Genomic DNA, 27,352 nt, shown 5'->3' with positions numbered 1-27,352 from the left:
CAATTCAATAGCCGGTGAATGGATTTCATAGAACTGATTGATTTATGATATATACTGTCAAAATATCATAATTTGTTTAAAGAGGGTTATAGAAAATTACCGATTACGATATCTGCTAAGCTGGAAAGCGTCAGTTCTATTTTTTCCGACTCTTTCATTCGACATATATTTAAAAATTAAGATACAATGAAGTTATAAAGGATATCTGTAATTACTATGGAGTTACTAATTACAAAGCTTTACTCCTATTCTGTGAAATGCACTATCAGATCAACGCTGCTAAGTGCCTTATCTACGAAAGTATAAAATCAATGCTTTCCATATCTGCGAACAATGAAATCAATGTTCCTTCTTGATGAGTACTACTACGACTCTTTAAGATCCGATATTTGAACTTTTGATATAATCGGTTCCACGAGATGTCAGTAGTGACAACGCTGTTCTATATTTGATTCCTGTTATTTATTGTTAAATTCAGGCCATTTAAACACGTGTACGTCAGCTTACTCGCAGGTAAGTTAATAATTTAAATATGAAAATTTTCTAAATGAATTGAAGTTAGTAACTATTTTACAAAATTCTAAAATTATACGTACTTTTCTATTTAATTACACAATGATGTAGTTAGAATAATTAATATGTAAATAATTGTGGTTTCTAAAGTTAGTTCAGTGTAATTTAAAACGTATAGTTTAATTAGATCAAAAATATTAAGAATTTGAATGCATCTCAGGTTACAGTTTCGGAAGTCTATAATTTAAACCCCATATAACGTTAATTTTTTTAAAGAATATTAGACTTTTTATTTGATTTATGAATTCTACGGATTGTAATCTGAATACAGGGACCTGTGACGTTATGCATATTATAGGAAAAGTTATTTAGAAGTTACCATGAGAAAATATCTATCAAAATATGGAGCACTTTAGAACAGCACAAAAGTCCCAAGCGACCTTTCACCTTAAGTTTTATAACTTATTTTGATTTATTTAGTAATTAATTGCGTACCGAAAAGAAAACTCATTTAACTATTACAAAGATCAATTGGTTAATGTTGCTTGATTAAGTAATCGACATTTACGGTGAGGATCATACTGAACCCATAAATGCGCTGTGTAGACAATTATTTGGGTTACTGATTGTTAAAGGATGTGATACATTTCGTTACTGCTGGACTTTAAAGGGGGAAAATTTATCTGACGTCATTAAACACGAGATCCTGACTGAGAATTGGATACTGATATTTTATTTAATTCAGATGACAATATATTATTTTGTTTTCTATCTCTAATATCCATTTAGTCTTTATAATATTATTTAACTCACAGGCCGATTATAAAAAAACACTACAAACATTTCACCCCCGCAAGATCACGCTATACGCGACATACATTTACGAAACAACATTGAATGTGATAACAAAATACAATTGATCTAGAAGAGGATAACTTTCCGATATTTAATGGACATCTGACGAAGGATTGCATTTAGAATATTACATTTAAATTTATATTGATTATACACCTGAAGATGGTTCATTGAAAACCGAAACATGTCGTGAAAAAGATGATGCTCTAATTGTAAATAGAACATTTCGATAGAAAGAGCATCATTTTAATATATTTTAATATATTTTAAATATTAAATGTTAATTGTAATAATAATATTTTAATATTTAATAAAATATTTTATTGTGATTAGACGGTTAAAAGTAAACAATTATAATCATCACAATATGACGCAACATTATCATCACATCATATCATCTCAGATGACATCTTGACACCGTGTTTAAGACAAATTATCTTTCTATCTGCACATAAGTCCCCAAATTCTTCTTCTTCTTAATTTTTTGTCTTCAAAATTAAGGAAGAATTTCGAATTTCACTCATGTCAGAGGGCTGTCTCCTTTGGACTGAGTAATTCTGACATCCTTTATCGTAAAGTTCGTTCCAAAGCTGTGTGACGTAGTTACGGGTATAAACAAGTCACCCCAGCTTGCAGGCGGACCGGTTAAGTGTACGTAGTGAAACAGCTGTCGCAGTATTGAAAGAACATATGTTTGGAGCCCACCGTGCAGGTAAAAGTGAAACAAGTTCATCCATTCTGTTTACCACTCTGGAATCTTACGCTCTGTAGAATGGTAAAAAGTTCACTGATGTTTCGGAGGTACTGACTGCTTCCATCATCATGGTTAACGCTCTCGTTCATCTGGGACTTCAGTCAGTGTCTACCAGGGACCCGATAGTGTACCGTAGAGTTATGTCCTTGGTTCGGGTTTGAGGCTTCTTTTTGGGTTATTAAAGACCTCACACATACGGTATTGAACCAATTTAAAGGTGGGTTTACTGGTTCGAATCTCACCTATGGTATTATAGAACTACTGTGAAAGATGTATTGGACAAGACCTAAGGGGGAGAGTCCATTATAGTTTTAAACAATATTTGAGTTGTAATAATAAATAGTACCCTAAAAAAATAGATTTATTTTATCGTAAGTACTGATTCATTCTCCTTGCTGTTGGCTACGCGGAGTGATACGAAAGGACTTAGAAAATAGTCCATCAAATAGACTTACTGACTTTTAAAATAAACTCCGTTCTTCTCATTGCTACATGTACAGCCCATCTCATCGCTTCTGAACCTTACTGTATGAGAACATTTGTTATGAGGTCCAAATTACGAGGTCCTTCATACTCTAATTTTCTTCATGGACAGGACATGTAGCACGAATGCCGGAGATGAGAAATTCATACAGAATTTTATTCGACATTCGTTGAGGTTTCTCAACACTTGAGAGGCGTGGATGAGACGATAATATTAAAATGAATCTTAAGAATGTATGATGCTGGGGGTGTGAGCTAGTATCGTCTGTTTCAAGACAGGGTCCAGTGGCGGTGTTTTGCGTTAAAGATCTCGATGCTCATCTGCCGGTTTGTTATGCCCTGTGGACTTGCGTGTAAATACAAACATTTCGGAGGAAAATACTGTTTCTATCTTCAGTGCTTCAGACACATTTAATTAGCGTGGCTCGCGGACACACCCTATAAAATGAATGGCATAGTATGAAAGGAATAATTATATGATCTGGCGTTTTTAGAGTTATGCGTGTTACAATGGGGACAGCCTTCTGGCTACAAGCTTTGCCTTTTCCACCTACGCACTCTGGATGTACACAGGAAGACGCAAACATCCGAGTCCGTTCCTCTCTTCTCTATGAAAGGCCTATTCTGTACCGTTCACTTATTTTTAGCGTAATCTCTTTTTTACTGAATCATCTTCTGGTATCCGAGTCTGTCACTTTACTACCAAGAAATTGGTTTCAAAATTTATTTCCTGTGAATATTAAAATGTTACGAGATTTCAGGTTCTCGTAGCGACGAGGTTAAAGGCGTTTTTCTTTTGATATGTTGCGCCAATATTATAATATTATCATAGTAAGTCTATGAAAATTATTACAGTCAACATTGCAATGATAATAATATTTTTAGTAACAATTTTATATCGGTCGAGTTGAGGCTTTTATGAAAATTGTTAACTAATCTTATGGTGGGGGTGTCTTGACGACATGAGCGACTGTCAGTGTCACAAGAATAACTCTGTTAGTTAAACGATCTGATAACATTTACTTAAAATACTTCTGATCGAATACTTGTCTTCGGAAACTTTTATATGAGTATATTTCTAGAATTTTACAGTTCACTTTAATCTGGTATTGCCAGCTTTAAGGGATGGACGTTACTGCGTCTCTGCTGATTTGACCTTTGACACAAACACAGGTCCTGTTATTTCCTCTCCCCCACGTTACGTAATGGAGGTCTCACACCGAGGGGTGGAGACGGAATGAAAATACTTTTAAGCTGACCTACGAACGTGAAATAGCTCTGAAAAGAAGTATTATCATTAACCAACTGGCATTTGTAATGGTGAAGTGTTGTGTTTTCTTTGCGGTACGGACTGGATCATTAAATATTATCTAGATGATCTTTGAATCCAAAGGGTTAACGCATTCCTTGTGTATTTTATTGGTAGTCATTTATATTGATTACAGAAACAAAGAACTTTAATTTAAATATATATTTAGTGCACGAATATAAGTGATTGTATTTCTTTGTATTGCTTAAATATTCGAATTATTGAAACGTATTTTAAATAAAATATATAATTTTTAGAGATGTGTTTTATATCAAGTGGCATGCTTTTGATGACAAAAATGACAACGAAAAAACTTGAGCTCTATCTAGTGTGGGTTGAATTTGACCAATATAAATTCAAATTTAATTCGTCTGACAATATTTAGTGGAAATCTCCAATACCAAATTTCACAAAAATAAATTTTTCAAAAGCGAAAAATTCTGATTGTGAACAGACACGAGTTGACTAGCAAACTTCGCGTCAATAATGACTGGAAAATCTAAGTTGTCGGTTAAAGGGACGCATATACAGAGTGTACGTAAATTAACGGACGATATGAAGGGCGTATCGTTATTTATTTACAGCAAGCGAAATTCTTGTATGTGAACTTTCTTGTTGACATGTGAAAAATGTTTAATCACGTGCGACTATTTTGTGGTACAGACGTTTTTCTTATGTGTAATAAATAAATAATTACGCACACTTCAAATCTTCTGCTAATTTATGAACATCCTGTAGGCTATTGGTACTAAAAAATTATCAGCAAACAACCAACACTTACCTGTTTTACAGGTAGATCTTAGTCGCTTAGATGCTTTTTGGTGGTTTAAAAAGTTGAATGTGCCACATTTTCTTCTGGCATTTTCTTTCAATCATTTAATAAATCTGAAAACAGACAGACTTATTTTTTCGTTATGACGAAGGATTTTCAAATGGCTGTTATCTAATTTATCCGTGGTATCAGCTTTTGGCTTAACTTGAACTGTCAAACTGCACTCTTATCATTCTGAGAGGTTAATTACCCGTCTGACATAATTTTACTTTCAATCAAAGTTTGATAGTTTCAGCCACATAACAGCGTCACTCAAAAACTGTGTAGGGAACATAGTTTCCCCTTCTAGTAATTGTGTATACTTCACGTCTCACAGTACCGTACAAAGTTTTGCTGTAATTTCACGGGGCGAATTGTGTATTAAGTTGTTAATGAAATACAGTAAAAAACGTAATATGGCTAACAGATCTTTAGAATGTATGTCAAAGTTCAAATGTCTGGAGACGACAACAACAAAACAAAATTAACATACATTCGCACTGAAGTTTCGAGCAAATTAACCTCAGTACGTGTTTGCTCTGAACCCCCGCCTTCTACGTAAAGTGTTAAAATACACAAAATTTTCATCTCATCTGTTGTTTCGCATGGATGTGTAATTTAATGTCTCATACTTAGGGGAAAACGTAGATTTATAGTGATATTTCAGGTTCTCACGCGCGTGTTTTGCCGTTCAGTCTCGTAGAAGTTGGCAAACTTCTCAGACGGCCATACTGTCTTCATCATCAGGGCGGTAACCTTCTACGTGACCACACGGCACAATGACCCACAACGCTGCCTTCTCAGCAGATTGACGGTGTAGGAGAACAAGGTGCTTAGGGGAATATTTGGGCCCAAAATAGAAAATTATTATGTATTGAGGAGCTTAATGATTTTATAATTTTCCCTCGAAAATGTAATCAAATCGAGGAGGACGGGATATAGCAGTCGAGGGGGAGACGAGAAATGTTAGCGAAACTTTAATTGGAAATATTGAAGGAAGGACACCAATTTTGAGACATTTGTAGATGATAAGATAATATTAAAATGGATTTTACCTGGAATTTAACGCTTGAGGAAGTGATCTAATTTTCGTTTATATAAAATATGGGCGACGTTTCGGGAACTGATTATATTTTCCTATTCAGCCCCTGAGCTGACCTGGGTAGAAATCCGGTCTTTCGCGGTGAGTAGCCTGCCAGCGGCTAACCGTCTGAGCTACGGCACAGCAAACGAAATGCAAACATTACTCAAATTCTGCGTAGTAGTAGCATAACCCAGAGCTTTTGTATGTATCCAAGTGATATGGATTTAGCCGGTATTTTTCTGAGGAGATGATTACTTTGTTTCATTGCCTATATACGTACATTCTGACTTATGAACTTGAAAACCCTTACTGAGTTCTAAACCTTGATTCCATCTAAAAAGTACCCTAAAGATGATAATTGTGAATAGTAATGTATAGACGCTAAGTATTGTTTTCAGTAAGCTTTCTAAGCTCTGAGTATCGAAAATCCAGCGTGCGTTTACGTTCTGTTGAAGTGTACTGTTTTCGCTTGGACAGATGTTTTAGTTAGGCGGGATTTCGTAGTGTACGAACCTTGTGAAGAGGCTGTTATTGATTGTTTTATGTCATGGAAGCGACTCTTTAATTAAATTCAAAATCAGACATTCTCTTCAGCTACCTCAGTCTCCTGGTACAGTTTCTATAGGCTGTTGCTTCCCTGTTCTTTTTTATTATATAAGGGACCAGACTTCTCAAGTCATGAATTCTCTCTGAAATATTTTGTTTAATACGACGCTAAGAGACAGAAAAGTTTCGGCTTCACGTGACACTTTTGTATGGATTTTTATGTCAGCGTGACATGTTCGTTATCTACTATTTTAATTTTTTTATAAGAAATCTTAATTTTGAGTCAGAGGGTCAATGTGTTAAATCATTAACTAAGAATCTCCGAGGTAAGTATTTGTACCACGTAAATCAGCTACCTATAATGTTGATCTTTGTCCACAGTTTGTATGATTCTCACAATAAACATCGATTATTCCCTTAAACAGCGTTAACCAGTTGATCTTCGTAATGGTGAAGTGTTGGGTTTTCTTCGCGGTACGGACTGAATATTTAAATATTATTTATACGAGCTGCGGGTTTAAAGGGTGAACCAGTTGATCTTTGTAATGGTGAAGTGTAGTGTTTTCTTCGCGGTACGGACTCTCTGTTTAAATATTATATACGCAGTGTGTCTCATTATAAACAGCGATTATTTCCTAAAACAGCGTTAACCAGTTGATCTTTGTAACGGTGAAGTGTAGTGTTTTCTTCGCGGTACGGACTGAATGTTTAAATAGACGAGCTTAGTGCTACAAGGGGCTAAAAATGCATATATCTGGATGATGTCAGGAAAAAGGGAGGGGTTTACGTATAACGGTAGCCAGTGACAGAATATATTAGGAGAGTCGTTAATTATTCGTAGCTAGACGGGCTTAACAGGAGGTGGTAGCCAATAGCTGCGACGCTCAGCGTCGGTTTATGAGAGAAACAGACCTCGAACTGACGCCTGACCAGTCATTTGGCGTCGTTAAGTTTAGTAAGACACGTAGTGATTGCTCCTTTCGACTAAATTAACTGAGCAGTCCTACTTAAATTGAAATTATGGTAGTCTTTACTTTGTGGATAACGCTGTAGTGGTTTATCATAAATTTTCAAATTTAACGCTTCCCAGTTTGAATGTTCTCTCGAACTGAAATATGCCCGAGAAAGGGCGTGGATACTCTTCGCTGAAAGAAATTAAGAGATCGCAGAGTTAATTGTTTGAAGGTCAGTGGTACCAAATGTTTTGACGATCATAGATCGTTTTCATTTTCGTCACAAAGTGTATATATGTGTTTCGTATGATTTTCAGGTTAAATCTATAATTTTCATGAACAGCATCGAAAAAATGATATTTTTTTTGAGTAGAATTTGAGAATCGAACGTTAATGCCTGGAATCGAACACACCCACACTCAGAGAATAGGAATGTCATGTTTCGTCCTGGGATCGATCACGTTTCTGGAACGCAATTCAGATGATTTACTCGTGAAGCTATCCGATTCGTCAGGCTTTGACCATATTCCGAATTGTTTTATTTTCCGATACGTGTGACCTGTTGAACTCAGGTCGTGCGTCAGTGGGTGGATTTTATTCCGCGCGGAATCTGTCTCTCGATTTATTTATGTACGTGCCTTGCTGTGCCAGGACTAACATTTTTATCTGTTGGTTACTGTTTAATTCAAGCACACCCAAATCGTCCTGATGTCTTCATTATCGGTTTATCTAGCAGGAGGTTATCCCTGTCTAATTAACTCGTTAACGTCCAATGGTAAATATATGTACCACCTGCTTTAACAGTGATTGGCATAACTCTGCATTTCATATTAGTGTTTCGTATGATTCTCATTATAAACACCGAATATTTCCTTAATCAGCGTTAACCAGTTGATCTTCGTAATGGTGAAGTGTTGTGTTTTCTTCGCGGTACGGACTGAATGATTAAATATCATATTTAGAAATTATAAATGATATTTCTATGTCTTATTTTGTTATAGAAGAATGTAGCTTCTTCATACAGAGTGAAATCAGAACAAATATTGTTTTTGCTTATCATTTTGTTGAATGAAGAGCGAAATTCAATGTTTGTTTAAAATAAATATTCATTCTAGTTCTTATTAACTACAGAAATGCCCCTAATTAAAAACTAATTGTCGCTTCGATATTCAAAAATTTCTGCTGTCGTATGCCTCGAACTGATGAGAAACGAACAGACCTATTAGAAGGTCTAATTGTCGCTTCGATAGTCTGCTGTCGTATGCCTCGAACTGATGAGAAGGTCTGTCTCTTTCCGACGACTTCCTTAGACAAAACACTTAATAGCTGAAGTAGAAACACGTTTCATCTGTCGACAGTTTATTCATGACGCTAGGAGTTTGAGCAGAAACGTGATCACAGTTTGCTCCGAGCCGCCCGGACGCCTTAACCAGATTACAAGATTCAGTGAGGACTAGGTTTACCGCAACTTTTCTCTCCTGACTGCGACGAACCGTCTCCGGAACCAGATGGTTGTCGGATCGACTGTCAGTCCGAGTTTAAATGTCAGGACAAGTTAAAGAAATACCACATCCACTTACCAAGTCATTAGTTTATTTTTTCCGTTTAACTTAAGAACACACAAGTTTATGGAAAAGCGATGAAGATATAAAAGTGAGAAAAGGAGTTATATCAAGTTTTTTGTGATGCTGAAATTCATATTTCATGAGCAAACTTTATATTTATGTCCGCCTTTCCATCCGGGGATCATAAATATTAAAATGAGGTTATTCATCTTCGTTATTCAGAATTTATTCAAGTGTGAACAGAATTTCTCGCAAGTTCTTTTATAATGTTTTCTGCCATGTTATTAACCCTTTCAACTTATCGAAAGAAAAATTCAAGAATTTAGTCCGTACCGCGAAGAAAACCTAACACCTCGGCATTACAAAGTACAGAGAGCGTTAAAAGAAGTGTAGGATTTTTTTAATTGTGATCTGATGGGTAGTGACGCATTGTGGCTTTGTGACTGATTAAAAACGTTTTGGTAGAATTTATCGCTTCTACGCTAAAGATGAGGGCGACTGGTTCTTGTGCAAATCTTAAAATCGTGTCCAATACTACAGAGCTACACGCAGAAGAACACAAACAAAAGTTTGACAGCTGTTTCATTGTTTGCGATCTGTTAATAGATCAAAGAAAGCCTGTGTTTCTTTACATTGGTCTGAGTCGGAATCTTTATGACGAACAGTCCAGGAATTGTAAGACTTGAGGTTCTCACAGCGGTGAGTATGAAGATTTCCGTCTTCTGGGTTCTTGCGCTGTGTAGTCTGGTCGATGTTAACCAACGTTTCGGAGGTCATACTGCCTCCATCTTCAGGGCGATGAGTATGAAGATTTCTGTCTTCTGGGTTGTTGCGCTGTGTAGTCTCGTCGATGTTAACCAACGTTTCAGAGGTCATACTGCCTCCGTCATCAGAGTATGAAGATTTCCGTCTTCTGGGTTCTTGCGCTGTGTAGTCTGGTCGATGTTAACCAACGTTTCAGAGGTCATACTGCCTCCGTCATCAGAGTATGAAGATTTCCGTCTTCTGGGTTCTTGCGCTGTGTAGTCTGGTCGATGTTAACCAACGTTTCAGAGGTCATACTGCCTCCATCTTCAGGGCGATGAGTATGAAGATTTCTGTCTTCTGGGTTGTTGCGTTGTGTAGTCTGGTCGATGTTTACCAACGTTTCAGAGGTCATACTGCCTCCATCTTCAGGGCGATGAGTATGAAGATTTCTGTCTTCTGGGTTGTTGCGCTGTGTAGTCTCGTCGATGTTAACCAACGTTTCAGAGGTCATACTGCCTCCGTCATCAGAGTATGAAGATTTCCGTCTTCTGGGTTCTTGCGCTGTGTAGTCTGGTCGATGTTAACCAACGTTTCGGAGGTCATACTGCCTCCATCTTCAGGGCGATGAGTATGAAGATTTCTGTCTTCTGGGTTGTTGCGTTGTGTAGTCTGGTCGATGTTTACCAACGTTTCAGAGGTCATACTGCCTCCATCTTCAGGGCGATGAGTATGAAGATTTCTGTCTTCTGGGTTGTTGCGTTGTGTAGTCTCGTCGATGTTAACCAACGTTTCAGAGGTCATACTGCCTCCATCTTCAGGGCGATGAGTATGAAGATTTCTGTCTTCTGGGTTGTTGCGTTGTGTAGTCTGGTCGATGTTTACCAACGTTTCGGAGGTCATACTGCCTCCATCTTCAGGGCGATGAGTATGAAGATTTCTGTCTTCTGGGTTGTTGCGTTGTGTAGTCTGGTCGATGTTTACCAACGTTTCAGAGGTCATACTGCCTCCATCTTCAGGGCGATGAGTATGAAGATTTCTGTCTTCTGGGTTGTTGCGTTGTGTAGTCTGGTCGATGTTTACCAACGTTTCAGAGGTCATACTGCCTCCATCATCAGGGAGATGAGTATGAAGATTTCTGTCTTCTGGGTTGTTGCGCTGTGTAGTCTGGTCGATGTTTACCAACGTTTCAGAGGTCATACTGCCTCCGTCATCAGAGTATGAAGATTTCTGTCTTCTGGGTTGTTGCGCTGTGTAGTCTCGTCGATGTTAACCAACGTTTCAGAGGTCATACTGCCTCCGTCATCAGAGTATGAAGATTTCTGTCTTCTGGGTTATTGCGCTGTGTAGTCTGGTCGATGTTAACCAACGTTTCAGAGGTCATACTGCCTCCATCATCAGGGCGATGAGTATGAAGATTTCTGTCTTCTGGGTTGTTGCGCTGTGTAGTCTGGTCGATGTTTACCAACGTTTCAGAGGTCATACTGCCTCCGTCATCAGGGCGATGACGGAGGCAGTATGACCTCTGAAACGTTGGTTAACATCGACCAGACTACACAGCGCAACAACCCAGAAGACGGAAATCTTCAATCCAGGAATTATCTCTCTCATATTGTTGAATTTGTTTTTAACAACTGTTCCACCACTGCAGACATGCGTTATAAAATGTTTCATAACATTGTCTTATAGTAACGTTTTATGCGTCTCCAATTGTATCAGTAATCATAATGCCATGTTGATGCACGTTCATTTGATGGATTCTTAGCCATTGTAGTGGATGGAAACCATTGTTCTATCATCAAATCTGAATTTATTTTGACATCATTTCAGATTTTAACTGTAGGCTACGGATTCAATGAATATAGCTAATATTGACAGACGTCTGTTCACAATTAAATCGCTGCGTCAGTCAACTGTTTTGTAACTGATCGCCACTCAGCACGTGATTAGACCTTTGTAAGTGTTCTTGTCACGTCAGTATCGCCGTCAGTCACGTGGTAACCTACGTCTGTTTGCCACGTACGTGTCCCTGTTCACATGCCAATGTGAATGCTAATGAATTATGTCGAGTTGTTTGGCTGATATTAATATTTATTAGAATGTGTATTTGAAATCGAATCCAGAGCCCGGCGATCCGGTAGAAAATTATTTTCATAACAATTTTTAGTGTTAAGCTTTTAAAGTCAAGTGGTAACTATATGTACCACTTGTTTCAACAGGCCATAACTGTGAGAGTGTATTTATTAGTTTTTTATGATTCTCACTTTATAAACAGCGATTATCTCCTTAAACAGCGTTAACCAGTTGATCTACGTAATGGTGAAGTGTAGTGTTTTCTTCGCCGTCCCCAAAAGACGGCCAAGTCGGCACAACGAGTGGTTAGACTACTCGGCTACCCTGACTGAGGTTTTCCGTGCTTTTCCTCAGTTGTAAGGCGAATGCCAGGGTATAACTTAATAGGGGCACGGCCCGCCACCCCCACCCCGATCACGGAGGCCATCAGCTGAAGTGATCTTCCCCCCATGCCGCAGAGGCCTTCAGCCGAAACGGCCCCTCCCTCTCTGGGTTCAAACCCCGGAGATCCAACCAACCAAATTCCTTTGGACAACTTGCCTGACGGGATGACCTCCCATCAGCAGCAACGGATCCCAGTTTGAATGGTCGAGGCTCCCGCCACGACGTAACCCTGTTAGCAATAGCAAAATTTCCGTTTCTTATATTAAGACTGTTTACCATTTCCAGCAATGCGCCTTGTGCGCAGGAATGGTTTCACCTAGGTAGGGACGATGCTTGCGCTTGCGCAGGCCTCCGCCCTCAGTTAGCTTTTTGGTTGGTTGGTTGGTTGGGTTTCGTGCGATTCTCAGTGTAAACAGCGATTATTTCCTTAAACAGCGTTAACCAGTTGATCTACGTAATGGTGAAGTGTAGTGTTTACTTCGCGGTACGGACTGGATTCTTAAATATTAATCAGACGAACTATGATTCTCAGTGTAAACAGCGATTATTTCCTTAAACAGCGTTAACCAGTTGATCTCTGTAATGGTGAAGAGTTGTGTTTTCTTCGCGGTACGGGCTGAATTCTTAAATATTATTTAGATACCTGGGTTTCGTGCGATTCTCAATGTAAACAGCGATTATCTCCTTAAACAGCGTTAACCAGTTGATCTACGTAATGGTGAAGTGTAGTGTTTTCTTCGCGGTACGGACTGGATTCTTAAATATTATTTAGACAATTTTTGGCTTTAAAGGGTTAAATGATTAGAGTAAGGAATTGTTACAGAAGACTGAAGCAATTTGGTTAGTTCAGTAAAGTTTCTTTTTTTAACACTAACAAAGTCTGCGGTAACGGGCACTATTTCTAGTGTCGTTTGTTAAATTAGAGGCTTCGTGTTGGATGCGCCGTGTACTGAATGAATATGATGGATCCGACTGTGTAACACAGACATTACCGAGTGGACCACACGGAGTGCTTGTAATTCTTATGTTCCTGAGCATGACGCGATATCTCTCACAACGCCATCCGCGTATCGACAACGACGACCTCAGGACGGGACGATGCCTGCTTCATCTTCCGGAACCTTCTATCGATCTGTGTTAGTGGGAGACAGGTTTATCCCGCTCCAGACAGAATCAGACCGTCATATTTTGCATACGACCCTTATGACTTCACCAGATGTAATTACGACGATCAGGTCAGAGAGGATGAGATGGGTGAGGCATGTAGCACGTTTCAGAGGTGCTTGCTGCCTACATCATGAGGGTGATAGGCCGTGCGCGAGGAATCGGTGATGGAGTTAGCAAGAACCTCTGAAACGTCTATAAGACTACATGTCGCAAAACACTGAAGAGAGCCATCTTCAGAGATAAATCAGTTTGATTTGAATCCGTACTGAACGTGCAGTTGTCGACTAAAGTGAAGCTACTTCACACCTCCAAGTGCGCTGATCTGCCACTCCAAACCTTTGTGTTCGGGTCGCATTCAAGGATGTTCAGCCGTCGTACACCCAGATTAATCTAGAATTGAAGAAGGGACCTTACAGTCACTTTGATTTACCACTCCTAATAATCAGACATGAGAAAATGAATTGGCTGAATGACGATGCTGAAATCTGGGCTTCATAGATTTCAAATTTTTTTTATTTTATTTTTTTTGTAATAAATCATAACTTTTTACACTGATACTTACTATTCATAAAATACGTGTATATAGTCGTGTTATATCACTAGATTCGGTCAGCATTCAGGTAGGAAGGTACATAAATTTGTCCACATCAGCAGTTTTTTCGATTAGCTTCACTAACTTCGTAGAGCAAAGTATTTTTTTACCATAGTTGGTAAAGAAGTTCCCTGCATTTTATGTTACAGGAATGTTAACTGTCATGTTTCACAAAGACCCGCCACTCTGCTTTATCCACAATATGTTTCTTTTAAGGGAGCCGGGATAGCTCAGTCAGTATAGTGACTGGCTACGGGCTGGACGGCCGGGGTTCGATCCCCGACGGGGGCAGAGGATTTTTCCTCTAGCCTCTGCGTCCAGACCGGCTCTGGGGCCCACCCAGCCTCCTCTACAATGGGTACCGGGGTCCTTTCCCGGGGGTAAAGCCGGCCGGGGCGTGATGCTGACCACTCACCCCCATCTAGTGCCGGGGTCAAGGAAGAGAGGAGCTATACCTCCACTCCCCCCAAACGCCTACATGGCGTATAGTGGGACAAACTTTACTTTACTTACTTTACTTATGTTTCTTTTAAGATACGTTTTAATATTATCCTCCAATCTGCTTTTAGTTATTCCCAGTTGATTGTTTCCTTCACGTTTTGGACTAAAATTTTGTAAGCATTTATTATGTCCCCATGCTTGCATTTAATTACCATCTCATTCCCTCGCCAGAAAAGTGTTTGACGAATGCTACAATTTATGAAGCTCCTCATTACATAAATTTTCCCAGTACTCTGATTAAATTATTTATCTGTGGACGGGCAGCCATAAAGACGGTTTAATATCAAATTTGCGTCTCAGTGCATAGAAGTTTAGAACAGATTTGTCACAAATTATAGGAGCTTGATATAATGGAGATTCTGGCTGATTAAACTGTTTTCGTTTGCTGTCCTAACTTTTGGTACGGCCTGTAGAGGAATGTATAGATGCTGTCTATATATATATATATATATATATATATATATATACCTGTTGCTTCATTGTCTTCAGAAGTGAAACTGAGTGAGGGAAGCCTTAAAGAAAATAAACATAAACGTATCAGTTTTCCGGGAGGATTCATAAACTACACAAATTTTGAATTAATGATGTTGTTGCCGAAGTAAGGTAAATAAGCGTATCGAGTTTGTTTACCTGAAAGGAAATTAATAGTTGTTGTTTTGTGAAAATGTTTGTAACAAAGTTGTTAGAATGAGCCTCTTAGCTTTGTCATGTCTGTCTGTCTGTCAGCGTATAACAAGAGAATGGCTAACCGGATATTAATTGTAATTGATAACTGAGGAATTTACTAAAATTTGTCGATACGTTACAGTTTTGTTGCGCCATGTAATCTGATACAGGTTTACCGACGTTTCAGAGGTCCCTGCTGCCTCCATGATCAGGGCGATGAGTCAGGGGACCAGTGGGAACGTTTACATGGTTTGGTTCTTAACAAACACAGGGCAACAGCATTTTTTTATTTATTACTAATGTCGCCATTATTTTTCTTTGCTTGTAATATGAAACCAGAAATGTGAATTATTTATCCAGTCACAAAGTGGAAATGTATTTGAAACTGCGCAGTCGGAAATGTACCTCCTTTTCTAATTCCGTTGAAGCAACTAATCCTCGCAACGGTTCACGCATTCAGCGTTCCAGTCATTGGTCTAAAGCAGGGTTTCCTTTCAAATGCATGTTTCATGGCAGTCTCCAACCCAGCGTCCCTTAACAGCAGTGAGAAGCTTTAGGTAAAAACACACAAGCTGAAGTTTTCGTCGGAAATTAGCATTTTGTTCCACGGACTTCAGCGAAGGCCTCTTATTGAAATGAGGGAAATCCTCTGCATATTTCTAGGAAGAACCACGAGAGAACTGTGCTTTCTAGGTCACTGCTCGCCAACCTGTGGTACGTTCATCGCTGCCGGCCCGAGGCTCTTTTTATTCACTTTTGAAAATATTTTCTATGTCACCACAACTTGCAAACTTTGTTATTGCCCTGATGATGAAGATCTTGCACATCTCTGAAACGTCGGTTACTTTCTGCGAGAATACACGGTGCAATATCCTAGAAGGTTTCTATGTAGAAAACTTTATATTTTATAGATGGAAAAATTTTAATTTTATTAACTGGCTCCCTAGGGAAGATTTTTTTTCTTGAGAAGCTGACAGTCGTTTATCTAGTCGAGATGTAAGCCGGAGGTTCATTGCAGTGTTTGCAACAGCGTGTAACTGTTCCCTGTCCTGAGCCAGCTGAATCCAGTCCACACTCGAACATTGTGTCCCTAAGATCCGTCTTAATGTTATCTTGTTCAAAATGGCATCTTCCGGTCTGCTTTCACACTAAAATGTATCGCCTATCTCAGCTGCTTCTCGTGTGTTTGCAGGATTCTAATTAATACTTCAGATCATGTGGAGTACGTAATTTAGGCTAGGACAGTTAGTGGTCTGCTGTACTCAGCAACAGGCTAAGAGATCGCGAGGAATTATGTTCTCCTTCATAATCAATCAAGATTCTTTATTCGTGCGATATTAATGAGAGTCAAGCGTTGAAAATGATTAAAGTTGTTACTCTCAGAACATCTTTTGAATAACTTCATTAATCTGACCTCAAATGTCGCACATTTTACCGTGTTAGTCGAGGTCCCCTGCGTACAGTGGAGCGTCCGTTGCTGAGTTTGTCTGTCGTTGCCATGGTTACGTCATTTGCTGCAGTTTGCTTGAGGAAACATTTGCAGCTGTATCAGGGTAACGTGACGTCGAGAAGGTACAACGGAACCTCAGCGGTCTCCATGTCGTAATTTTCGGCCGTCGAAGCATCTTGTATTGTTTCCATAGCAACGGCTAACTAATGTTAATTATGTGACTCGTCGGTATTGCTAATAGCGAATATTATTTTAAGATAAATTAAAATTAAATTATTTGGTTATTCCGTCAAATCACAATGTATTTAAAATAAGATAATTAAAATAATTAAAATATTGAATATGGAACACAGAATGATATTTTAATTATCTTATTTTAAATACATTGTGATTTGACGGAATAACCAAATAATTTAATTTTAACTTAATAAGTCACAATATGACTCAACTACACTATCTTTAAGATAAATGTCACTTCCAATGATGAATTATTTTTCGCTACGTTCGTCTGTCTCTTAGGCATTGAACTGAACTACCAGTTCTTGATGATTTCCGTTCTTGTCATAACCAATAAGTACAGAATATAGTAATATAATTTCTTCAGTAGAACAGAGAAATTTACAATAATGAGGATCATCAACACATGTCTGTTAATCGATCGATACATGGCGCCATTGAACCTTGGTTACAACATAAACTTTTAGAATAAATAATGTTTGGAAGGGTGTGAAAATTATTCGATGGCAAATTTAAAATGCTATACCGTCAGCCACGGTGGTCTAGCGGTTAGAACGCTGGCCTTGTAATCCTGGGGTCTCGGGTTCGATTCCCGGCGGTGCCCGAATTTATAACTTGTGTTGGGCAAGGCCGTGGTCTAGGCAACACGGAGTTTTCCTCCGTGGCATCCCAACAATTACTCCATTCACACACAGAAGAAGGCAATGGCAAACCACTTCTGGATCATCTGCCAAGAACGTCTATGAACAGGTCCCAGTCCGAGAAAAGGATGGAAGGATCCTGTTCATATGGACCCGTCGTAAGACAGAACACTTAATAATAATAATAGCTGTTTACAAGCCTAGATTTGAATGGCGTACCTCCCTCGTGCGATCAAAGAGTGCTAACCATGCAACCGTGACATTTGACCCTTGATATTTATGTCAAGCATAAGTTAAGTCTTCTTTGCTTTTAAACATTTCCTCCGGACGAGCATTTATTATAGGCCAAGGGCTTCTATTGAATGGCTGTTTGTGTTTCTTTCTTTGTAAATTTGGTCTGTTTTCTGTGTTCTACCAAACAGCGAAGTGGTGATTCTGTTATCCTACGCTCATAGCACAGCGTGTATGTATGTAGTTCACAGCACTCTGCCTTTTCGATTAAATATCTCATTAGTTTCTGTACTTTGTCTGCGATGTTTAGCGGCAATGTCTACGAGACCCCGTCCTCCCATAGTTCCTGGATAAAGCTATGTGAGTTTATCACACATAATACGTGTGACTGTGTACAGCTTCAAATTCTGCGTTGTCCAGTTAATAATGGCAAAATATCGGCTTAAAATTAAGACTGATTAGGCTTTTAAATGACTCGTGAATGCTAACTGCTTACTTAAAAGTCTGATGATTTAGGTTTTGAAATATTCTGGAATTTTCTCCAGTTTCATGTTTCTATGTCTGTCTTAGGCCCAGATATTACCATCAGCACTCTATCCGCAAACACCCCAAATCTTTATTCTTTCTTTAGAGGAAGATACCAAGTTTTACACCCATACAACACGACATATAAAACAACTGTTTTATGTACATTAATCCTTTGGTATTTAGATAGAAAACGGGAGGTTAAGCGATTTTGAACCTAACGGTACCAAGCATCTGCCGAGTGTAATCAACGTTTTTACCCTTCTAGAATGCAATTTCGATCTGTTGCTGCCTTTTTTTCCAATTATTTGAGTTCTGCTACTTTTAAAAGAGTTCTCCGTTCTTCATTCATGCGAATAGATAAACACGTGCTTGGTCTCCGCCGTATTTATACGTCTTCCATCTTTTAACCGTCGCCTTGTTTGCTTTGTTTGTATTTTGCAGCAGTAAATAACGTTTACCAAGAAATTGCGTGTTTGTTAAGCAGTTCCAGTAGCCTTTGGTGTTTGTTTTGCAGTTTCCTAATGGTGAATTCTACATCAAAGATGACAGGTTGTCCTTTTATCATGTCATTCTGAAAATTATTTGTAACTGTATGTATCGCCTGGTTTAAAAAAATCAATAACTTTCCACAAAATTTGTTTATGGGTTCTGTATGATTCTCAGAATAATCATTATTAATTTCCTTATACAAAATGAAGTTGATCCACGTAATGCTGAAGTGTAGTGTTTTCTTCGCGGTACGGGCTAGTTTCTTAAATGTTATTTAAATGCCTACGTAGTGTATCAAATGGGTTTCGTGTGAAACAGCGATTATTTCCTTAAACAGCGTTAACCAGTTGATCTTTGTAATGGTGAAGTGATGTGTTTTCTTCGCAGTACGGACTGAATTATTAAATATTATTTAGATACTTGGGTTTCGTGCGATTCTCAATGTAAACAGCGATTATTTCCTTAAACAGCGTTAACCAGTTGATCTTTGTAATGGTGAAGTGATGTGTTTTCTTCGCGGTACGGACTGAATGTTTAAATATTATTTAGAAGAACTTTCGAGTCTCAAAGTGTCAAATGAATGTGTAGCTGCTTTTAGCTCCTGTTGTAGTAAAAGTGAGGATTGGATGGTGCACTTTTGTTCTTAATTATCCACAGCACAGAACACGTTTATTAGAAGACAAAACTTCAAAACATTCTACGTAGACTTATTCAGTCGTATTCCTTGATTTTCAGGAGGAACTGTAAATCATTCTACGGTGCGAGGGAAATTGAATCATAAAACCGATCATAAAAAAGAACAATAAAGATTCAGTACAAAGTTCAGCAAATAATCTTCTGAATATACAAGGAGTTTTGTGTACACACAGCTGTCTTCATTTTCCTCTTTATTCTGTAAAATTAAAGACGAGATTTTATGGTCATTTCATCTTGACATTTAGAATGCTACGTAAGGCATAATTAACATTGACCTATCTTTTTTTTCAGGCCCACAATTTCGAAAAGAGTCTTTGGGCCTCATTCTGTGCCCTGCGTCTGTGTTTTAAGTTGATACGTGTTTCGATTCTGTACGTGTTTATAATTTACATTTCAGCAATTCTGCCTAGCTATAAAAAACACGTTTCTGGGGAAATGCCAAAAGAAAGTCTTACTATACATCTGCAGAATAACATCCATGCCATTGGATCCGAATGCTGGACGTTAGCGAACGAACAATGAAGTCCCTCACACGTCTTCATGGCGTAGTGTTTAACACTTTAAAGATAAATGGTAACAATATCCCATCTGCTTCAGTGATCAGTGTCGTAAATATTCATTTTGTATTTGAGTTTCATATTATTCTTATAATAAACGTCGATTATTTCCTTAAACAGCGTTAAGCAGTTGATCGACGTAATGGTGAAGTGTAGTGTTTTCTTCGCGGTACGGGCTGAATTCTTAAATATTATTTAGATACCTGGGTTTCGTGCGATTCTCAATGTAAACAGCGATTATCTCCTTAAACAGCGTTAACCAGTTGATCTTTGTAACGGTGAGGCGTTGTGTTTTCTTCGCGGTACGGACTGAATATTTAAATATTATTTATACGAGCTGCGGGTTTAAAGGGTGAACCAGTTGATCTTTGTAATGTGGAAGTGTAGTGTTTTCTTCGCGGTACGGACTGAATTCGTAAATATTATTTCGACGATCTTCGGCTTTAAAGGGTTACGAAAACTTAACTGAAGTATGTTGTGCCTTTAGAATGCCGAGCAGTTCCCATTCTGTTGCCGTCTCTCGTTAAATTCTACAGTTGTTTCAGCCCAAACAAAGCCAACAAACGCAGCCAACATGCAGAGCAATCACGTAATAGCCACCCCTCACCCCTTTTCATACTCTGAGACAATAGAGTCGCGAGCAAGGATTCACACATTTAACACAGCACTCGGGTACATCGCTTGGTCGGAATTGTGGTGGGAGTAAACAAGGTGTGTTGGTGCGCAATTGATCTGACGTAGAGCTTGATCACGCTCCGCCAAACGCATGGGAAAAAAAATTCGAGAACGTAAAGACTGATTTTAAATAAATTTGATATTAGAGAATTCTAATAACACTTGTCCAACCATTTCAGTTTTCATTTAAATCGGAGAATTTAACGAGATATTTACAAAGAGCATTTATTTTTTTATTTGTAGTGTTCTGTCTGACGACAGGTCCATATGAACAGGATCCTTCCATCCTTTTCTCGGACTGGGACCTGTTCATATACGTTCTTGGCAGATGATCCAGAAGTGGTTTGCCATTGCCTTCTTCTGTGTGTGAATGGAGTAATTGTTGGGATGCCACGGAGGAAAACTCCGTGTTGCCTAGACCACGGCCTTGCCCAACACAAGTTATAAATTCGGGCACCCCGAGAATCGAACCCGAGACCCCAGGATTACAAGGCCAGCGTTAAAGAGCATTTAATTCAGAATAAATATGCTCAAATTGGTCGTTCAGAGAAAAATAAATTTCTTACTTTAATAATTTTTCAGTGCAGTATTAATTAATTTAAATTGATCATTATGATAAAGAATACGTCGTGCGTAGTTTAGTAAAAAAAATTGTTTGTTTTTTGGCACCAATACAGAATGAACAGAATCACGAAGTTTTATATCCATGTTCCAAAGAAATGCCACTCGCCAGCTGTCTATCATAAGTAATGCAATACAGCAGTGTCCTTGAGAAGCTGATAGTCGCTCAGTTGGTCACGAAATTCCTAGCATTTTATGTAACCCGAAGGCTCATTATTGTGTTCACAAGAACCAATCACTGGCGTCCATACTCAACCACATGAATCCGTCTGAAATTTTGATGTTTTCACGGCGGTGAAACTGTGACCTGAAACTCTTCTATTTATACTCACATGCACAAAATATATTAAGTTAAAAAACCACAAGTTAAGACACACTATAACAGTGACGAAGACTGACTGTCTCTGGCTGGTTAAGTCTCACCACGTGACAGCATTTGGTACTGCGCAAAGACGTCATGAGCCTTCTTGCTTGAATTCTAGTATAGCTGATGCATTCCGTTCTGCCTTGCGGCTTCTGTGTCCGTGTGTCGTGTCCACGGTTCACTGGTAATATTCTACAGCGGAACGTGTGTGGTGTTTGAACAGTGGAAAGTCATTACGACACGAGATATGAGAGAATAATTTTAATATAAGGACGTAATTCCGAATTAAAAAGGGTTTTTTTCCACTCCACCATTTCGTCAAATAAACGCCTGAGTAGAAGATCCGTCATTCCATCCGCATAAATTTGAGTAAACTGGAGGATTTTAACGATAACATAAAATAGGTTTTAATCAGCGGAAAAGCCTCTAGGTTCCATACGTTCGATTCAAACAGGGGGTACTAAAGCATTGTTTACGTGTTGCGGAAGGATTTCAGTGGCCCCAGTCTTTTTATTCAAAATTCCCTAGACAGATAACCTACTCTGAAAGCGTCTACGACTGCAGCTGCTAGAAATGGATTAAACCAACCGCCCTCCCCCTCAAACCCAAATGCCAGGTGACACGCTGTCCTTTTATTTCACATGTAACGCCGTTCATGTGAGTGGCGCTGTTATAAAGATCGTAAAGTTTATACAGGGTGTTCAGTTTAGAATTCGACATTATTTACAGCAGTAAACTTTGATTAAAAGACAAATGATTTGTTCTATTAATTTTTATATGTGTGTGGAAGAACTTACAAAATAGTTTGACAGCAAATTATAAAGATGTCTGTCACGTTCCTTAAAAAATGTGTTGCCGGGATATGCAGGAAACGCATTGCTAAATGGTTCGCAGAGAGCAGCAGACGATTTCGATGCGAAATAATGTCCGAGAATGAATATATGTTGAGATGTTGAATACGTCATGTTCGCACCTTCTCAAATTTCGCGGTGAGCATTGGTCTGCAAATCAAGGAGACCTTGACTCAAGTCTCACAGGAGAAGTTGGGAGATTCTGTTATATGGGCGTAGACCTGCTTCTGATTTAATTTATATTCTGTAGGTTAGGTTACGTTACGTTTTAGGTGAAACACCCTGTAGGTAGGTACACGCCAATGGCATTAAAGCAAGTTTCTTTACATTAGCGTAACGTTGCACGTTAAAATAAGTTCAACCCTGAAGCCGCGGGGGTGGAAAATACTAAAATGAGAGAATTTGATAGTGAAGTGACGCGCTCTACAAGCGGAGGGCAGTATTAACAGCCGCGAATTGGAAATGATGTGGACCCACTGTATTTTAAGGCGGTTTAAATAGTTGTATAACTGGGAGTCTTAAGTGCTGTCTCACGTTTAACTGTTATAATTATCATCACTATCATAATCAATAAAGTGGCCATCTCCTTTAAACAGAATCCACAGTGAAATGTTCATAATTACTCAGATACCCTACCTTCTATGGGCCACGAAGCTCCATTACCGTGTTCACATGAGCCCCCCCCCCCCTCCCTCAGTGGACCCTATCCTAAAATACTTAAATTATGACCAGCAATTCTATTCATTTAAGATCTATTTTAGCGGAGTAAAATCTCAGAAGACATTTATCTTCGAGTAGAATTCGATCGTATGATTATCGACAAGACTTTTAGGGCCAGAGATCTTTGCATCATGAGATGATAAAGTTGCGTCATGTTGTGATAAATATATATTTGTTTAAATCTTGTCAGTCTAATCACAATAAAATTCCTATTAAATATTAAAATATTACCATAATTAACATTTAAATATTTAAAATGATGTTCTCTATCGAAATGTTCGATTTACATTAGATAATCACTTTTTACACGACATGTTTCAGTTCTAAAAGAACCATCTTCAGGTGTATAAAATTATATAAACTTAAATGTAATTTCTTAAATGCAACTTTTAGTCAGATGTTTATCAGATTTCAAATGATGTTTTCTTCCAGATTTTATTGTATTTTTTTATATATATTTTTTATTTTATTTTAAACAAATCTTTGCATCAGTAAAGTTTTGTTCCAGTTCCACCCTGAACTTATTCTTTTCCTTCATAACTGTTAAGTCGTCCCGTTAAGTAATTTGTTAGTTACTTAACTTCGTACGTGTTTAAGATTAATTAAACTAATGTGGTAACTCTGAATGAGGGGAATATATTTTTATGTTTTAAAATTGTATATGGATCAGATTCGCTAATCCATCCAGGTAGTGTGACCTGGTCGTGACCCTGTGGCTTCACCAGGCGCTACCACTGACAGACGTCCTCGTCTTCCACTTTGCCATGGTTATTTCTCTTCATTCACCGCATCTGACGACCCACCAAATTGGATTTTTAGTAGTTTGCTCTGGATTTCCAAGATAATAAAATTCTGTGGGCTTCCTAGTGCTCCATCGAGCTCCTCCTTCAGCTACGAAGCAAGATTCTGTAACACAGAGCTTACTCTATGTTATATACAATATACAACTCCCTCCTTAATTACTATCACCTCATACCGTAGCCTGTATCATAATCTTACACATTTTAGCGCTCAATTGAATGGTCTATTGGTCCTAAATTTTCTGCCTTTGTTAAAACACTTGTCTTTTTAATTAGGAAGTTAGACCCTGATACATTGAACGTGCTGTGATTTTAAGATGGTTTATGTTCTGACTTTCTGTGCAGTATAGTCTGATAGAAACTGACCGACGTTTCAGAGATTCTAAAATGCCTCCAGAAAATATTTACCCTGATAATGGAGGCAGTAATAATACCTGAAAAGTCCGAAAATTTCTATTCGACGACACACCACAGCAACCCAGTTGACATTTAATCTTTTCCTCCTTGAGAACCTGAAGTCTTGCTGTTTCTTGATTCATTTTAGGATGCTGCATTACATGAGAAGTTATTTAATGGTATAAAATATGATAGTTCTGAAGGGTGAATGAGTGAGGATAAATTAGAAGATATTTACCACATATTAGGATGGTTATTATTATATACAGAAGTTTGGTCCGTCGGCAATTTTATACTACACTCACAAAGCGTGCAACATTACAGCAGACAGCCATCTATTCCTACTTATAGATGTAGTAAATCAAGGTAATACGAGTAACAGGACAGATATTCTTCAGAAATCAGCGCTTGAATTTAATATTTATTTTATTTATTGTAGTTATAAGCGTCAGAGACCCTTGAACTTTCCGAGCTACTTGTTCAGTGTTTCTGTGGCCTAATCGTTTGTCCACCCCTGCCCTTAGCCCCGCGGAGATGATTTCAGCTACTACAGAGAAGCAATATATAGCTGTCAAAAGCAGAAAGCCTGTAACCACGTCAAGAAACCCTTAACTCCTACCAAAGTTGGTCTTCTACCACGCTAGTCGACAAGCTACAAATTTCAATGGATATTTTTTATGCTGTTTTCGAACTTCCGGAAATGTTGCGGCTGAGTGGAATTTCACTCGAAAGGAGTTCTTAGGCGACTGTGCGTGGAGTGTCGGGTAAGCTCAAGCAACAGGTGTGGGGTACAGCAGGACAGGCCCCGCGTTTTAGCCTACGCTAGCATCTCTAAAGCCACCGATCGATACCTCTGATAATGAAAGATCTCTGTTCATTAACCCTTCAAAACCGAACCTCTCCTGAATAACATTTAAGAAATCAGTCCGTACCGCGAAGAAAACACGACACTTTACCATTACATGCATCAACTGGTTCACCCTTTGAAGCCGAAGCTCGTCTCAATAATATTTAAAGATTCAGTCCGTACCGCGAAGAAAACACTACACTTCACCATTACAAAGATCAACTGGTTAACGCTGTTTAAGAAAATAATCGCTGTTTATAATGAACATCATACGAAGCTCATAAATGAAAAATAAGAGTTTCTGATTGTTAAATAAGGTGGTACATATAGTTACCATTAGGTTTCAAAAGTTGAACAGTTTATAATCGTCGTTAGATGATAGCCCTGGTTCAGACGCTGATGTGGCGTCTGTAATGCATTCATACTGTGTCACATTACTTTCTAAGAATCAAGAAGGATTGATTGGCGTGGCACGTAGCATGCATGTATGAGATGAGAAATTATTTTACAATTTTGGTTGGCATGAATGGAAGCGACCACTCGAAAGACTCAGACGTAGATAGGAGGATAATACTAAAGTAGATGTGAGGGAAATAGAAGAGTTGGAGTGTGTGGATTGGATTGTTCTGACTCAAGATCGAAAGTGGTAGCTGTCTGTTGTAAACGCAAAAATTAATCTTCTGTGAAGACAGCTGCTGAATGAAATATCACAGGGCAAATTTTTTTTAATCTTACATTGCAATTATATATTAATTATATTATGTTTGCTTTAACTTTTCAAGATCTCCGGAAAATAAATTAAAGCCAAAAGCGAAGCGAACTTAAGAAATGAGAACAAAATGAGTTACTTCATCTTGGATTTTTCTCGCCCCAGGACGTGAGAATATCGTTTTGCTGTCTATAAAAGTCTTTCATCACCCTAACACGTTTATCTGGCTGTATATTTCGACGTCGAACAAAGAAATTCCTCCAGGATAATCCTACAAATTTTCTAAAAATAACTGGTCTTCGTAAATACTTATTAAGATATACATCGCTTACCATCATATACACTCAGATATGAATTATATTAAAATTTGCACGTATTACTATGGAGTTACGAACATTTTGATAATTTTTATTTTTAAAAATATTTCTAACAAATTAACGCTGTTATGAAGTTCTTGAGATACTAGTGATTTATATATATATATATTATATTATATATATATATATATATATTTATTATTGACTGCAAATAGGTTTATACCCGGTGGCAGTGACCTACAATAAGATACAAAACAATGAGACACAACAGAACAATGAGATACATCAACACAGAGACAGAACAAAACAATAAAAAAGGCACAACAAAAACAATAAGACACAACAACAAAAACATCCCACTCAAAATCAACCAACTCATAAATTACAAAACCATCCAACCTAAAGTACTTAACTAACGTTACGTTTTAAATGATACACCCTGTATCAGTATGAATAATAACATGCATAGTGAAATATTCTGTCACTCATTATAACTCCTCTGTGAGATTTTCAGCAAAATTTAGGACTTCTTTTTGTACTTTAATCCTCTTATAAAGCACTAACGCTTTGTATGTGTATTAGTTGCTTTTATTGAGAGGTCCACATTTCCGTCTTTATGCAAAAAATTATTTTATGCAACTTCTGTTTATTGTCCCTAGTATCAGTAATGAATGAACGCATTTTTTCTTTCCTCTGAGTTAAACTATAAATTACGTTTTCGTATTAAACTTTCTAAAGGTCCACTTCTGGTTTGAACGTTTATCTTACAAAAATAGTGCCAGCCGTAATTCATTGCTGCATAAATAACAAACATTTCATTTGCTGGCCTCCTGCTTTTGAGGCTTTCACAGACGGAAAATACACACGAGGACTTGAAAGATACAGAGAGCTGCTGTATTATTACAGCATGTAATTTTCTCTGCAGGATATCTGTTTACTAATGAACTTGGCTGTTCTGCCTTTTACGACGTAATTTTAAATTTGCGTGTTTCATATTATCGATGGGAGGGGGCAGCGCGTAGATCGACGTTTCTTTACCGGAATTTTATCCTAATCAAATAATCGCAGTTTACAGTCTTATTTAGTTAAGATTATTTTACAAATATCGTTGTATTCCATGATTCATTTCAAATACGAAAACCATTTCAGAAAGGTTTTGAAAACTATATTTCCACTAAGGGGCTGAAGCCCACAACGTTGCCTTAGCAACCGCAGCTAGGAGC

General features: G+C 38.1%; 1 protein-coding gene across 7 annotated transcripts in view; it reads left to right on the top strand.

Annotated features, from left to right (window-relative positions):
• Positions 1 to 27,352, top strand: part of Elk (Eag-like K[+] channel) — a 95,241-nt gene that overhangs the window by 33,668 nt on the left and 34,221 nt on the right. The window lies entirely within an intron of this gene.

This window comes from Zootermopsis nevadensis, unplaced genomic scaffold, assembly GCF_977971745.1.
Source record: "Zootermopsis nevadensis isolate Lab colony 2312 unplaced genomic scaffold, Znev_1.0 Znev_ptg000015l, whole genome shotgun sequence".
Lineage (NCBI taxonomy): Eukaryota > Metazoa > Arthropoda > Insecta > Blattodea > Termopsidae > Zootermopsis > Zootermopsis nevadensis.
The sequence above is the reverse complement of the archived record's forward strand: the minus strand, read 5'-3'. Positions and strand labels throughout refer to the sequence as shown.